Source organism: Bos indicus x Bos taurus, chromosome 23 (assembly GCF_003369695.1).
Source record: "Bos indicus x Bos taurus breed Angus x Brahman F1 hybrid chromosome 23, Bos_hybrid_MaternalHap_v2.0, whole genome shotgun sequence".
NCBI lineage: Eukaryota > Metazoa > Chordata > Mammalia > Artiodactyla > Bovidae > Bos > Bos indicus x Bos taurus.
This window is the reverse complement of record NC_040098.1, coordinates 25,490,018-25,505,058: the sequence shown is the minus strand read 5'-3', so window position 1 is coordinate 25,505,058 and position 15,041 is coordinate 25,490,018. Positions and strand designations below refer to the sequence as shown.

General features: G+C 42.5%; 1 long non-coding RNA gene across 3 annotated transcripts in view; it reads right to left on the bottom strand.

Moving 5' to 3' along the window:
• LOC113881593 overlaps positions 1 to 15,041 on the bottom strand; it is a 44,273-nt gene that overhangs the window by 28,304 nt on the left and 928 nt on the right. For 2 of the 3 annotated variants that reach the window (XR_003508088.1, XR_003508090.1), the window contains exon 2: positions 13,809 to 13,848. This is a non-coding gene — a long non-coding RNA (uncharacterized LOC113881593). Of the gene's footprint in view, positions 1 to 10,342; positions 10,398 to 13,808; positions 13,849 to 15,041 lie in introns of all 3 variants that reach the window. The other variant, XR_003508089.1, reaches the window with a different exon arrangement.

The window sequence follows — 15,041 nt, the reverse complement described above, 5'->3', positions numbered from 1 at the left end:
TGGGAGAACTGCAGTTAGTTCTGCAGGGTGGGGTGAGAGGGGGAAATGTGGGGCTGCAGAGGATCCAAGGAGCTTGAACATTTTCCTAAGAGCCAAAGAGAAGCACTGATGGAAATTACCCAGAGAGGTGACATGATCACTTTGGCCTTTAAAAAAAGATAACCCTTTGGGAGTAAAGAGGGATGAACTGGATTGGGGAGGAGAGGGAACTGGGGACAGGAGGACCAGCTAGGAGGTGAGCAGGAGTTATACGGGAAGGGTGGAGAGTGAACTGTACAGTTGTGTGTGTGTGGTAGTTAATTAGAATATGCTAATCAATTGGACTACACAAGAACTTCTTCCTTGTTAAGCACCCGCCTTTTTCCAGTTGTGACTGGCCATTGTAGGACTGCAGCCCAGTAGCTCATTGGATGATGGGACTGTTCGTTCTCCAGGTTGAGTTAACCAGAGGGATTCCTGAAAGAGGTAGTTTCTGCCTTGACCCTTACAGTTTTCAGAAGGCGAGAACATTTCCTTGGTCTCTCTCAGTCCTCCTTCCAGCCTACCCTCACCCACCTAACTGAGGCTACAACTGTCAGAGGCAAACGGTGGGCTGGAGTCATGCAGAGCTGGACAGGAGCCTTGGTTTCCCCATCTTTCGAAGCGGAGCCAGATAACCCCTAGACCTAGCTGCAATCTGATTTAGCTGTGTTTACCTTGTGTCCTGCCCCTTTTTCAGTTTTCTCTCCTTCCCTCAGTGTCCTAGACGTGAAAAAACTCACTGGTGAACGTGTTGTATGTGGAGGCGGGTGGGGGCTGTGCGGACAACTTCAGGGTGAAAACTACACCACAATGAGAAAGCTCTACTAGTTTAAAAAGTGTAATTTAATAAAAGTTTCTGTTACTCTTTTTCCCTCCTTTAAGGTTTATGGGTGGGGGGGGGGGTGGTGGTGGGGTAATAGGTGGTTTTTAATGTTAATGATGAAAACAAAGCACAGGAGGAAGACTTTATTTTGCTCAGGGGACACAGTTGCAATGGGACAGGAGTTTATTTGCTAATTTGGAGGTGAGACTGAGAAGGCAATGGCAACCCACTCCAGTACTCTTGCCTGGAAAATCCCATGGACGGAGGAGCCTGGTAGGCCGCAGTCCACGGGGTCACTAAGAGTCGGACACAACTGAGCGTCTTCATTTTGGAGGTGAGAAAGAAGAACGAGCCTTGTCCTGAGCTGTTTCAGCCTTGAGGCAGGAGGAAGGCTGGTCCTGGGGCCCCAAGGACCCTAAGCAGCTGGAATCAGTGACTATGGAGGAGTGGCACTCAGTCCTTGGATCAGGAGGGTTAAAGCATAGTCCAGGCTCATGTTTCACTTGCGCCTGCACTCTGCCAAGAGAAAACTTCTGGGGAGAGAGCTGAGGGGGTATGTTAAGGTAAGCTTTGGGTGGATCCTAAACTTGGACAAGTTCTGAACTGGGGAAGCCCATCTCCTAGGACCCCAAGGTCCTGGAATTTCTTCAGGTCTCAACTTGTCTCTCTGTAACATGAGCAAGCCTGACTGAGACCAGGGTGTTTTAGGATCACTCAGCTTCTCGTGTGAAAATGTCACTGTGCTCACGCACTGTAGACCCAGCAGCATTCTCTGGGGTATCGGTCAAGTTTGGCTGCTGATCAGAGTCAGTCCTAATTCCTGGGTGGAGCTGGGTGGCAGTGGAAGGGGAGAGGAAGGGGCCCTGCTTCTCCTGTTCCTGCCATTCTCAACCTTCTGGAACCACAGAAGGAGGTCTGATCATGGCCTCAGTGAGGCCGGGCTAAGGGGGGGAAGTTGAACAATAGAACAGAGGTTGAGAAAGTCAAATGCACAGAGAGAGAGAAGTCTTTCCCACAGATTCAGCATCATTTGGTGAAAGCATCACAGGTAACCGTCTTCCCTTCAGAGAGTTTGAAAATATCTATTAACACACCTCCCCCTGAGGATGAGAGTTGGAGGTGATCATTATGAGTTATCTGTGTATTTTCTCCCTACTGTATGAGTGCGTGCTCAGTCGTGTCTGATTCTTTGAGACCCATGGACTGTAGTCCACCAGGTTCCTCTATTCATGGGATTTCGCAGGCAAGAATACTGGAGTGGGTTTCCATTTCCTTCTCCAGGGGATATTCCCAATATAGGGATTGAACCCATGTCTCCTGCATTGGAAGGTGGATTATTTTTTTTACCACTGTACCACCTGGGAAGCCCCCTACTCTCTACTGCTGCTAAGTCACTTCAGTCGTGTCCGACTCGGTGCGACCCCATAGACGGCAGCCCACCAGGCTCCCCTGTCCCTGGGATTCTCCAGGCGAGAACACTGGAGTGGGTCTACTCTCTACTATATGACCCTAAATAAGACACCAAGGATGCTTTGAGACCCTAAGGCCCAAAATGGGCAGTATGTATGCTTACAAAGACTAAAACCATTTGTACACATAACACCTAGCATAATACCACACAAGAATGTTCCAATGTCAGGTCAGGCAGTTAGTTCTCACCCTCAGCCCATACTGTCCTAGAGAATGGCTCTGCCTCCTAGAGACTGGTATAGGTGTCTTGGACCAGGACTGCCATGTGGGAACTGTACTGGTCTCGGTGGCCCAGCAGCTGATTCCCAGGCCACTCTGCTGACCAGGCGCCTGTTCTCTACTGTATCAGAGGCAATCATGGCAGCAACAGTCAGGTGGCACCTGACACTGTGGCTCTGGGCTGGAGCTGGTGCACTTGCTCACTTGTGCTGTAGGGGGCACTGTAGACACCTTGGAAGGCGCTGGGGCTTATGGGAGGGTCAGGGTGGAGCTAAATCTAGCTTAACCTAGGCCAGCTTAACACAAAAGGCCCTGCACTCTGTTACTACCTGTATTTCAGAGAGAGGCTGGAATGGCAGTAGGTGAAGGACGATGTTATTGAGAAAAGGACTCCCAAAGCCCCACTGCTGCAGAATTTTTGTGGCTGCTGCCTTTGGGGTTCCTTTAGCAGCTGAAGATAATTAGGGATGTGCCTGGTACAACAGATGACGCTGTGGAGGGTCCAAGATAGTAGAGCTTCCTAATGTCTGAGGCCCTTAGGCTGGACCCCTGCTTCATTCCAGCTGGAGCCTGTGCAGGGAGGGACAGAAACAGAGAGCTGGTCTCCCGGCTTTCATCCATCCAGGCTGACCTAGACCTGCCCAGGACCCAACAAGGAGTTCCCTGACCACCACAGCCACCCCAATCTGTCAACAGGGAGAGGTAAATATGGACCTATTGTCTTGTCCCCTCTTGAAGCAAACAGCAGGCTTCCTCCAAATGAGCCACTGCTCTGCCCTTGTGTGTCTGCTTCACTGTTTTGTGCAGGGGGCTTCACTCGGCCCCCTGCTTACTTGCCTCCACTTCAACAGGGCCCCTGCACTGCTTATTGCTAAAGGCCAGCAGATCTTTCAGGCTGGCTGGCCAGTGAGGAAGCCAGCTCAAGGCAGGGCCAGTCACCCTCCATCATACCATGTACCAAACATCTTTGTTGGAAAATCCCTGCAATGGAAACCAAACAGAACGGATCGGTTCACACAGCACGGCTGACAGAAATATCTTGCTGGGCCAGACTGCTGTCTCTGTTAAGATACCACCCACAGCTGTAAGCACCAGCTGACTCCTCTTGAAAAGAGAAGACTGTTAACAAAGACCAGGGCTGGCTTTGGAAGGCCAAGGCTGGGTGTGAGAAGGCTGATGGGGGCTCCACACTTCGGCTGGGGACACAGGGTAGGAAGGGCATGAACACTAGGTGTCAGTAACTGTCATGTCCCTCTCCACTACCCTCCTGACCATGGCTCCCTGCTGCAGCTCCCACAAGGTAAGACAAGGCAGATTAAGATTCTGTGCTGCTTCTGGGGCCCCCCAGAAACTTCAAATTTCCAGACACTGCCTCCAGTCTGTCTCCCTTGTCTTCCTGACAAAGCACCCTGAGGGACCTCCGCAAGCTGGTTTGAGTGTCCTAGCTTAGAGTTGGACAGAGAAAAGACTTCAAGGTTTAAAATTCTAAATGTCTCAAAGAGGACCCATGAAGGTAGTGAAGCAAGTGAGAAAGGCTTGGAGGGCTTCAATGAGAGGCCAGGAGAGCATTCATATAAAAGGGACTGTACATATCTTTGGCTACCTGATTTTTTCACGTGGCAGTCTCCTGATTAAACTTCTACATTCCAGTATAATAACCAATTCACTCCTTATTTATTTTATAATAGTTTTTATGCTATTTACTCAGCTTTTCTTTGATTTTTCCCCCACCTCTTTTACTGTCTTCTATGCATCAAGAGTGTTTTGTTTCTCTTTTCCCTTTATTGCTTTGGCAGTGATAAATTTTTTTTAGTCTTTATCCTTAAATTAAAAAAAGATGTATTTATTTATACAGCTGCACTGGGTCTTAGCTGCAGCACATGAACTTCTTAGTCACAGCATGTGGGATCTAGTTTCCCCATCAGGTACCGAACCTGGAAGCATGGAGTCCTAGCCACTGGACTACCAGGGACGCCCCTGTCCTTAAATTTTTAACATGTGTGTATGTGCAAGTTGTTCAGTCATGGCCAATTCTTTGTGACCCCAGGGACTATACAGTCCATGGAATTCTCCAGGCCAGAACACTGGAAAGGGTAGCCGTTCCCTTCTCCAGGGGATCTTCCAAACCCAGGGATTGATCCCAGGTCTCCCACAATGCAGGCAGATTCTTTACCAGCTCAGCCACCAGGGAAGCCCTAAAAAGTTTTAACATAAACTTTTAACGTAACTGCCTTCAAAACGTCATTCTCCTTCCAAATGAATAAAGACTTTAAAACATTTATTTTGCCATGTTACTATTACTTGAAGTTGTGCTATTTAAGACAGTAACCACAAGTCACATGTGGCTACTCAGGTTTACACTAATTAATGTTAAATAAATTCATTTCCTTGGTTGCACAGCCACATTTTAAGCACTCAGTAGCCACAAGTGGCTAACAGCTACTATACTGAACTGAGGAGATACAGAATACTATCATTGTGGAAGGTACTATTGGACAACGCTAGTTATTTCCATCTAGTTTTTACCTTCCTCCAAATTAGTCGTTATTATCAGTATTGCTTTTTAGAGTCAATACTTCTTTAGATTTACTTTTATGTTTACCAGTTTATTTGCTCACCAATGTTTTTGCACTCCATTCCTTACTTTCATAATCGATTTCTTTCTTTCTGAAATGTATCCTTTGGGAGCTGGCTGTGGGCAGAACTGTGTCCTTCCAAAATTCATAAATTGTCCAAGCCAGGCTTCATCAATACATGAACTGTGAACTTCCAGATGTTCAAGCTGGTTTTAGAAAAGGCAGAGGAACCAGAGAACAAATTGCCAACATCCGCTGGATCAACGAAAAAACAAGAGTTCCAGAAAAACATCTATTTGCTTTATTGACTATGCCAAAGCCTTTGACTGTGTGGATCACAATAAACTGTGAAAAATTCTGAAAGAGATGGGAATACCAGACCACCTGACCTACCTCTTGAGAAACCTGTATGCAGGTCAGGAAGCAACAGTTAGAACTGGACATGGAACAACAGACTGGTTGTCCGTTGTCACCCTGCGTATTTAACTTATATGCAGAGTACATCATGAGAAACGCTGGGCTAGAAGAAGCGCAAGCTGGAATCAAGGTTGCAGGGACAAAAATCAATAACCTCAGATATGCAGATGACACCACCCTTATGGCAGAAAGTGAAGAAGAACTAAAGAGCCTCTTAATGAAAGTGAAAAAGGAGAGTGAAAAAGTTGGCTTAAGCTCAACATTCTAAGATCATGGCATCTGGTCCCATCACTTCATGGCAAACAGATGGGGAAGTAGTGGCTGACTTTACTTTTCTGGGCTCCAAAATCACTGCAGATGGTGATTGCAGCCATGAAATTAAAAGATGCTTGCTCCTTGGAAGGAAAGTTATGACCAACCTAGACAGCATATTAAAAAGCAGAGACATTACTTTGTCAACAAAGGTCCGTCTAGTCAAGGCTATGGTTTTTCCAGTGGTCATGTATGGATTGAGAGTTGGACTTAAAGAAAGCTGAGCGCTGAAGAATTGATGCTTTTGAACTGTGGTGTTGGAGAAGACTCATGAGAGTCCCTTGGACTGCAAGGAGTCCATCCTAAAGGAGATCAGTCCTGGGTGTTCATCGGAAGGACTGATGCTGAAGCTGAAACTCCAATACTTTGGCCACCTGATGTGAAGAGCTGACTCATTTGAAAAGACCTTGATGCTGGGAAAGATTGAGGGCAGGAGGAGAAGGGGACAATGGCATCACCGACTCAATGGACATGGGTTTGGGTGTACTCCGGGAGTTGATGATGGACAGGGATGCCTGGCGTGCTGCGGTTCATGGGGTTGCAAACAGTTGGACACGACTCAGTGACTGAATTGAACTGAACTGAGGCCCTAACCCACAACTGGACTGTATTTGGAGAAGTGTCCTTAGGAGATAATTATGGTTAGATGAGATCATAAGGGTGAGGCCCTAATCCACTAGGACTGGTTACCTTACTACAAGTGTAAGAGAGCTTTTTCGTTCTCTGCACATGCTCAAAGGAAGGGCTATGTGAGGACTCCATAGGAAGGTGGACATGTGCAAGCCAGGAAAAGAGCTCTCATCAGAAACCAAACCCTTCCAGATCTTGATCTGGGACTTCCAGACTCCAGACCTGTTGTTTAAGTCATCCAGCCTATGGTATTTTGTTATGGCAGAAGGCAATGGCACCCCACTCCAGTACTCTTGCCTGGAAAACCCCATGGACAGAGGAGCCTGGTAGGCTGCAGTCCATGGGGTCGCTAAGAGTCGGACACGACTGAGTGACTTCACTTTCACTTTTCTCTTTTCATGCACTGGAGAGGGAAATGGCAACCCACACCAGTATTCTTGCCTGGAGAATCCCAGGGACGACGGAGCCTGGTGGGCTGCCGTCTATGGGGTCGCACAGAGTCGGACACGACTGAAGCGACTTAGCATAGCATAGCATAGCATAGAGACAAATACAGAGTCCATTCAACAAAGGTCCAGAGTGTTACTCTGAAAATATTTTACATCTTTAACAATAGTTTAACGAGGTATAGAATTATAGGTTGTTAGGTTTTTTGTGGGTTTTTTTGACCTTTAAACTATTATTCCATCGCTTCTGGCCTTTGATATTACATTGAGAAATCTGTTACCATTCAGGATGTTCCTCTTTTTTTGGGGATTGCTTTTAATAGTTTCCCCATATTTCTGGGCTTCATTACAGTGGGTCTAAGTGAAGGTTTAATATTCCTTGCCTAGGAGTCATTGTGATTCTTTAGTCTGAGGATTCTAGGATACTTGTCTTTGATCAATGTTGGAAAATTTTCAGCTATTATTTCCTTTGTTTTTCTCCATCTAAAATTCCCGCTGGATATATTTTGAACCTTTTCATTCTATCATTTAATTCTTTTAATTTCTCTTTAGTTTTCATTTTCCCCACTCTGCTGCATTATGGCAATTTTCTCAGCTCCATCTTCTAGTTTACAAATGGTTCTATTCTGCTTTTGACTAGTCTTAATTTATTCTTTCAATAACTATTTTTCAACTGTAAAAGTTTGATTTGCTCAAACCTACCCTTCCTTCAGGGTCTTGTTGTCTCCTGAATATTTCTTTACCTTAAAAAAATCTGGTTTAAATATATTGATTTCAGAATCAAATTGGACTTCAGTTGTCTAGATTATAAAATGAGGCTTTAGACTAAATGGCTTCTAAGGTGACTTCCAGTTCTGCAATTCTGATATTCATTTATTTTTAAAAAACATTGTTGGCACACTTTGCATTTACATTAATGAAGGCGGCACTGGAACATGGCCGTGAATAAAGGATAATTATTTTAAAAGCCACCTTCCCCAGACCTCTAGGGCTCTGAGCCAACACCTTCCATTTTCTCATATCCCCTTCCTGTATTAGCACAGAGAGAAACAGGTGGTTAACCAGATGAACGCAGGCCAGGAAAAATATCCATCTGGGTTTGGTTTCAGATCTGAGATATTTCTGGAGGCTCATCAAAGAATCCAGTGAAAGGCTGGGGAAAGAGGTGAACACTAAACTTCTCTGCTTCTCAGAGATTTTTGTTTTGAACGTTGTAGCACTTAACATATAAAATTAAAGAGTTAAAGGTTTTTCTACACTCTTAAAAAAAAAAAAAAAAGAATAGCGCAGGGCTGGAAGAACAATAACAGAGGCTTATATTAATTTTTATCTAAAGATTCCTACAATTGAGCTAGAAGAATGTAGTAAGGTCCTAGAAGTGAACTGTGGGTATGAGCTGGAGGGTGGGGCATAGAGGAGGTGATCTAAGTATATCTCTGTAAAGGACAGATGAGTGATCAGTACAACCATTTTTAAAGCTTGTATACCAAGGTGCTTCACAAATATATCTTTCAAAATCTGCTCCTATGTTGTCAAATGTTTAGTGAATAGAGGATAGGAAGAGATTCAATCTTTCTAAACCCTGGCCTCTGATCTATCAAACTGTAAATGCTATGGACTAGAACTGTAGGTTTTTAGACAAATGGCATGGTACCAACTAAAATAAATATTCAGCTTACTTCAAAGACCACTGGCTCTTCCTCCCCATCATGGACGAGCTGACCACGGAGTCCCCACTATGTGGACAAGCTGACCACACACATAGTGCTTCTTTGATTTATTTTCTTTGCTTACATTTTTAGAATAAACTTGTCTGAGGCATAATTTATACATACTTCACTTTATGGAAGTATAGTTTACATATACCTTGTTTTAAAATTCAACAAAATATAAATTTCCTTCCTTTTCCATACTGTCTGAGATAAAGTTGTGAAACTAATGCTAGAGTTGTATTCCTCTCCCAACTATTGGTGTTTTAAGAGACTTGCTTGTCTCTTAAGTTTCTTTTTCTGTGTCTTAGCTGCAAAATAACTATTGATTCTAACTAAAGATCATTTACCAACTACATGCTTTTTGTAAGTCCCTGAGGCACTGTGTGTGAGAATGTATTTATTCTACATATAGGTAATTTTTATCTCCCTCTCCCCCTCATTCTCACTTCATCCAAACAGCTTTTAGATCTGTCCATTTTTTACTCTGGAATATCTCACTCTCATCCTCTTCTTTCTGTCCCTTCTTTGAATACCTTTTCCAGGTCTCCTTTCTTTTTATCTGATTAAAATAATCCATTTCGCACATGATCTGTCTACATTAGTCTTCCTGATGCACAAATTTAATACTGTCTCTCTTCTGCTCGAAAGCTATCTATGGCTCCCTCTTGCCTACTAACTGAAGCAGTCTCCTTTCCCTGCTGGTCAGTGTCCTCTACAGCCAGGCTGGATGCACCTGATTGCTTCCAGTTCTAACCTGCCCCCACCTGTCCCACTGACCCTTCATTCCATGCACCTCAGCCTCTCCCAGTCAACGCTGCCTTTACATTTTGCTTAGAATGTCACTGCTGTCACACCTCCCTAGAGGAACTACTGCCCACCTTTTGATCCTCAAATCAAATACTACCCTCTTTCTTTTGCTTCCCCTCATCATACCTGTGCAAATTTGGATCTGCAGCTTGTACTGTTAGGTGCCTCAAAAACATATGCATAAAAATCTGCCTCTTTTAATGCATATGGCACCCCACACCATGCTAGAACACATGTGCCTTTTCTCACGGTTATTTATGTTGTGCCTTATTTTAGATACTGGATAGTACACGTTTCATCTCACCTTTGTATCCCCCTAAATATCTTGCATATAATAAAATACCAGTAGTATTATTTACAGTATGAATAAATACCAGCATCTCAAAGCTGAATTCATCTCAAAGCTGAATAAAGACAGGTATTTTAAATATTTTGCAACTTCAAAATAATGATGTATGGTTTACTTGAAAGATAGAATAAAAACTGATTATAAATTATATATAATTTACTGTCTCATACATAGCTTACATGCAATTGATTAAATGAATGAATAAGCAAATGTTACAAGACACATACAGATGCTACTCCAACTTTTTTTAAATTGAAGTATAATTGACCTATAAGGTTGTATGATGCTACTCCATATTAAACTATCCATCATGTCCAGAGAAAGGTCCCTCTATACCTTTGACAGTAAAATGGATAAGCAAAACTATAATATACTAATGTAAAAATACAATATACTGTGTTTTTAATGCAAGTATTTTAAAATATAAAATACCTGTTTGCTTAATATTTAAGTAAATTCTATTGAATTTTATGAGTTAGATTTTGTATTTGGATCTTAACATACTCATTTGTTCTTAAATGCTATTTGATAAAGTCATATAGACTGGGGCCAAATCCTACCTCTGTTCTTTACTGGTTTGGGATTCTGGGATCTTTTATGCTGTAGTCTTCTCACCTGTAAAATGAGGATTAAAAATAACCATATCACAGGACTTCTCTGGTGGTCTCGTGGCTAAGACTTCTCACTCCCAATGCAGGGGGCCTGGGTTCCACCCCTGATCAGGGAGCTAGACCCCACATGCAGTAAACTAAGAGTTCCTATGCTGCACCTAAAGATTCTGCATGCTGCAACTAAGTTTTGCAACTAAGACCCAATGCAGACAAATAAATAAGTATTTTTTAAAAACCGTGTAACAAGGCATTGAAAAGATTAAATGAGATTACACAATACTTAGCAGAGTGTCTGGCTTAAAGTACATGTTCAGTGAATGGTTGCTTTTATTTCAAGCTAAGTCTTGGTTGCAGAGTCATGTACAACTCTTTGCAACCCCATGGACTATACAGACTGTCAGGCTCCTTTGTCCATGGGATTTCCCAGGCAAGAATATTGGAGTAGGTTACCATTTCCTTCTCCAAGGGATTGTCCTGACCCAGGGATTGAACCTACATCTCCTGTGCCTCCCACACTGCACAGCAAATAGGCCTATAGGCTATTTCAGGAGATCATTAGACAGCACAGGCTAAGGCTTAGCCTGTACTGTCTAATATGGTAGCCACTAGCTACATGGGGTGATTGAGCACTTGAGATGTAGTTAGTCTGAACTGGGTTGTGGGGAAGTATAAAAATTACAGCAGATTTTAAAAACTTATTATAAATAAAATGCAAAATACCTCATTAATATTTTTTAAACATTGATTACATGTTCCCTGGTGTCTCAGCGGTAAAGAATCCACCTGCAGTGCAGGAGCTGCAGTAGACATGGGTTCAATCCCTGGGGTGGGAAGATCCCCTGGAAAAGGGAATGGCAACCTACTCCAGTATTCTTGCCTGAGAATCCCATGGACAGAGGAGCCTGGTGGGCTACAGTCCATGGTCACAAAGAACTGGATATGACTGAAGCAACTGAGCACACATATAGGTTAAAATGCTATTTTAGATATATTGTGTTAAATAACATATTGTCAAATTAACCTCACTTGTTTCTTTTTTCTGTTAGTATTCAAAATTTTTTTTCCTTTTTAAAAAGCTTTTATGTTGGAGTACAGCTGATTAACAATGTTGTGTTAGTTTCAAGTGTACAGCAAAGTGATTCAGTTATACACGTACATGTTTCTTTTTACTTTTTAAAATGTAGGTACTAGAATATTTTTATATATGTGTGTTCCATTCTATTTCTGTTGGGCAGTGCTGACCTAAAGTCTCTGGTCAAGAACAAAAATATATAGATGCTAAACTAATATTTGATTGGTTGATTGATACAGCTAAATCTCTTCATCATGTCATTGCATTGGCAGTTAAAAGCATAAAGGACTATTTTTTTAATGCACATAAATCTAGATACAATTTACAGAGTAGGGTTATTAATAGCAAATTTCATAGATTAGGGTTATTAATAGCAAATTTCATATACTATATTCACTCAAGTTTTTTGTAATTTGTCTCTGGAAGTCTTTAAGGAACGAAGTAAAATTCTTCAAACACGGCTTCTGTGAAATCTGTGCAATTAAGAATGGGGATGACCCTTTATTTGTCACTTTTACCTCAATAAAGCTGAAAAAAAAACCCAAAGCTGAAAAAAAACCCCAAAAGAATGATTACTTTTCGGGGACTAAGAAACCTGGCTACTGAAATTAACCTTGGCAAATGACAATGAACCACAAATGTTGGCAGGTCAACTACGCTGTCAAATCTAATGGGCAAATTAGCATCACTGAAGCTCTCTGGCTCCTGGATTTTTCTGCTCTTTGTAGCGCATCTAATTTGAAGGACTGCAGGAAGCAAAAGATGGAGCAGAGGCTGTGCAGCCCTCCTGTCTTTATAAGACACTCTGGCTAACTCCAAGGACCTTGTGATCTTCTTCCATAATGTTCTTTAAGCATGCAGTAAATGCCTCTGATGCTTTCAACACTGGCAGAGCCTGAGCCAAACAATACCTCCTTTAGCCAATTTGCAGCAAAGAAGGTCTCACTCAAAGAAGTGTCTGGACGGGTTCCAGACAATATTCAGACCATTCTTTGAACTAGATACTACTTCTAATTTTGAAGGAAAGAAAACCGAGGTACAGAGTGGTTAAGTTGGCTACCACAGTCACATAGTAGAGCAGCCCAAAAGATAAATGAGTCTGCTTGTCTTGGTGCTCTTGTTGTTGCTTAGTGACTAAGTCATGTCTGACTCTTTGGCAACCCCCACTCTATAGCCTGCCAGGCTCCTCTGTCCATGGATTTCCCAGGCAAGAATATTGAAGTGGGTTGCCATTTCTGTCTCCAAGGAATCTTTCTGACCCAGGGATTGAACCTGCGTCTCCTTCTTGGTAGGCAGATTCTTTACCACTTTAGCCCAGGGAAGCCCCCTCTTGACCCTAGACTCCAGCATTGGGAGAAGGTTCTGATTCAGAAGAGAACAGATCTGCTTCATCAGGGAAAGTCTGGACTCCTAGATTTTTCTTTAAGCTGCTCTACACCTAGAGGTATAGAGTTTTTGACCTCCAAAATTTTGTGGTCTTTGAGGTAATGCCAAAAAACTGTAATGGATTCTAGCACTTTTCCTGAGTGACTAAAGCTAGGGTTTTGTGTGTTCCAAATATTTCTTTTATTTTTACTTATTTTAAAAATTGAAGTATAATTGACTTACAATATTAAGTTCAAGGGTACAACACAGTGATCTATTTTATAAATTACAAAATGATCCCCAGGATAAGTCTAGTTACCATTTGTCACCATACGAAGTTATTACAGTATTATTGACTATATTCCCTGTGCTGTTAAAACTAGTTATTAATCATGAGTGTTGTTTAAAAAGTTCTACAACTTATAATATTGTTCATTAGTTTGAACAAAGATATATATCATTTAGTATATTTATTATGGGTTTGTTTTGTGCCTACGGGTACCTTTCGTTCCTAGAGGACAAGGGAAAATTTAAGTATTACCTATACTTTGCAATCTGTTTTTACTGGCTTCCTGCATACTTTTGCTCTACAAGGAGCCCCCTAGTGTTTCTTCAGCTTAGGAGACTGGTTTAGGTCTACTAAGGGCTAGGGTGGAGAGAAAAAAGATGCAGAGAGAAAGCAAGAATCTGAGCAAAAATGGAAACCACAGATGCCGGGCTTCATCAGGTGACACCTGTTTTCTCATTACTGGTAAGTAGAGGAGGGCCACTGGCTCTGCTGGACTCTATATGACATCATACAAATGCCCCTAACGTTTTTTTTTTTTAAGCAACAACGTGATTGACTATCTCTTCTGAACAGTTTGGAGAAGCAGAGCATGACGAAGGAAATACACTTTCTCAGCTCAAAGATCTCACTCCTTAATGAAAGGAAGATAATACAGACTAAATATCTGAATGTCACCGACAAGGACTTACTGTAGAGCACAGGGAACTCTGCACAGTATTCTGTAATAACCTAAATGGGAAAGCAACAGAAACACATATATGTATAACTGAACCATTTTGTAGTACATCTAAAACTAACATAACATTGTTAATCAACTATACTCCAATATAAAATGAAAACTTAAAAAACATCTGAATGTCTTTCACAGCTGACAATGACATTAAAGTAAATCCAGGCTTTATCCAAAACCATGGCAGGACGGTTCTATGTACAGAATTCCACAACTCTGAATGAAATTGTTGGGAATTCCCTCGTGGTTCAGTGCTTAGGACTGCACGATTTCACTGCTGGGGGCCTGGGTTCAATCTCTGGTCAAGGGACTAAGATCCCACAAGTCCCACAGTAAGGCCAAAAAAAAAAAAAAAAAAAAGGAAAGGTAAGATTTGGTTTACATATTTCTACTCTTTTGAGTAGAACATTGCAAATAATTTTTTTAACTTATTTGAACTAAGCTTTCTGGTTCTTTTAGTGTTAATTTCAAGTTGATTTCAGAGCAGAGGCCATTGTCAGCATCACCTTCAATATAGTCATAAACTGATAGTTAAGATCAAGTGATAAAGGCATTCTCAAGTTAATAATAATTAGCTCTTACTACATACTTGCAAACAGAATCCTCAGCTAGAATTCCTTCCTTTTTTTTTTTCCCTTTATAAACAAAAGCAGGTAGCCAGATGACAGCCATTTTCCTTTGACTAAGGATCAACGTATCTGCCTGCTACTGCTACTGCTAAGTCACTTAAGTCGTGTCCGACTCTGTGTGACCCCATAGACGGCAGCCCACCAGGCTCTCCCGCTCCTGGGATCCTCCAGGCAAGAACATTGGAGTGGGTTGCCATTTCCTTCTCCAATGCATGAAAGTGAAAAGTGAAAGTGAAGTCGTTCAGTCGCGTCGACTCTTTGCGACCCCATGGACTGCAGCCCACCAGGCTCCTCCATCCATGAGATTTTCCAGGCAAGAGTACTGGAGTGGGGTGCCATTGCCTTCTCCGATCTGCCCGCTGCTGCTGCTGCTGCTGCTAAGTCGCTTCAGTCGTGTCCGACTCTTCGCGACCCCATAGACGGCAGCCCACCAGGCTCCCCCTTCCCTGGGATTCTCCAGGCAAGAACACTGGAGTGGGTTGCCTTAATACACACATACAACTAGATGGCATATACATTTTGCTTGGGCAGATTATATTTAAGTGTACAGTGAGTCCTGGAGA